At 41.1% G+C, this 1880-nt stretch overlaps 1 protein-coding gene across 1 annotated transcript in view; it reads left to right on the top strand.

The window, feature by feature from the left end:
• The window catches only part of LOC103603143 (histone H4), a 4774-nt gene that overhangs the window by 996 nt on the left and 1898 nt on the right, over positions 1 to 1880 (top strand). The gene's annotated exons all lie outside the window — the stretch shown is intronic.

The raw sequence follows: 1880 nt of genomic DNA, 5'->3' as shown, positions 1-1880 counted from the left end.
TCAAAACAACCAAAAAGGCCCTTTTCAGGGCCGCCCACAGGGTCGTGGAAGGGGCTGCACTGCGCTGTAGGAATGTTAAAACTGGGGTGGTGGAGGTCTCTGTAGCGAAGTAAGGCTGCTGAAAAGTAGGAACGATATTGCTTTTGTTATCTAGTTTTCGCTTAAGATTTTGGGGTATTCTGCTTCGCTGAGGTAGTGATAAAATCGGTTCCTTCGCAAAGTAATAAGGTTTTTAAAGTACTGCCATAGAAACGCGCGTTAGCACGTGCTAAACGGTTGACTTTATAAAATGCGCATTTCCTTTGTGTTTGAGAGCCGTCGGAGAGTGCTCTCCCGGGCTTCACCGGCTTTGATAGGCGGCCGTCATAGAAAAGTCAGCACCTTCGTGCTCACAGCACACGGCCATGTAAGCGGAGCCTGTGGAGGAGAAGCTCTCATTGGGTCATTGGGCGTGTTTACTGAGAGTAGGATTTCGTGGCCATTATCTTATTGACCAATACGGTTAGTGTGACCTAATCTCCGTCCCCAGAACTGGAGGAAGAGCCCCTGGGTGGTTAACTTTGTTTTTAACTCGGTGTGTGCCAGGAGATGGCGCGAGAAGCAAAGGTGCACAGAACTCAGCCTAGAGGGATTCCCATGGATTTGGGGTACCGGCTGGCTGCTGGACGAGACCAGTTCCTCATCCTCATCTTCTGTGATGAGGATCTGGAATCAACCCACTGATGGGTACAGCGGTTAGACAAGGGGCTCACTGTCCTGTCAGGCAAATGAAGCATATATTTGGACTGTCCTTAAAATTCTTAATAGGGAAACAGTGGCCATCATATCCAAGCAAGGCACTGGCTGTGGTTGATTCTATATAAACTTAAACCGTTGTTTAGTCGTTTTCTGTTTTAGGACACAATTTAATTTTTTAAAAGAGACCTAATTACAGAAATGAGTCCAGATAGGTGAGGTCTTACTGAGCACTCTGGAGAATGTGCTTGTATGTGTTCACGTGTAGTATAGTTGTGCAGTGGCCTTTTTCAAAGTAGACCCAAACACCAACGCCCCAAATAGACAAACATCAGTATGGATCTAATATTTATGATGATCGTTAAGTGAGAATGCATAAGAATGCTAAGTGAGAAGTTAAGGGAAAACGAAAGTAAACTAATTTTCTTTTCAAAGATAAAGGTACTTCAGCTCAGACCCTGAGAGTTTCCTAATAGTTTTTGTGATTCAGGAAAGTTGATTTCAGACCCTCACAATAGTGCAGCCACCAACTTTCACATAAAGGTTTTGGGTTCGTAACACTTTTCAGCCTGAGGAGCACTCTGGCTGTCTGATGAAGCCTATGGCTTCTTTTTATAAAGTATGTAAAATAATGCATAGGATTACAATTGTATTCGACGAATAGTGTTAAATTAATTATCAAACCACCTTTTGGAAAAAAAAAAAAACAGTAACACTGAGTCTTTGTTAACATATTAAATAACACCTTTTAATAGTACGAGTATTAATGCTATTTCAACATTCTTACAACAACCTATAAAAATATGTTATTTTTATTGGTTAGTCATTCTAATTCAAGGACATTCTAAGTTTCAGCTAGAGATTATGAACAGGTAAAAAAAAAAATTCCCTATTTCAAATTTTGGACATTATGATTCCTATTCATTGACGCTTTTACGTCCGTGGACATCAAGAAACTTTGGCTAAGATGACACCACGTAAAAAGGCAGCCAAAATGCAGCACTTGGCATGAACAACAAAAAAGCTGACCAAATCATGTGTATAGGTGTTTAATATCCACTCACACAGAAGTATTTCCAGAAAACACTTAAGAAGCCTTAACCTAGTGTAAGTAAACTAGTGCACAACCTAGCTGTTTTGGGTTG

The sequence above is a fragment of the Galeopterus variegatus genome, unplaced genomic scaffold (genome assembly GCF_000696425.1).
Source record: "Galeopterus variegatus unplaced genomic scaffold, G_variegatus-3.0.2 Scaffold4468, whole genome shotgun sequence".
NCBI lineage: Eukaryota > Metazoa > Chordata > Mammalia > Dermoptera > Cynocephalidae > Galeopterus > Galeopterus variegatus.
Note: the sequence above shows the minus strand (reverse complement) of the source record. Positions and strands in the feature narration are given on the sequence as shown.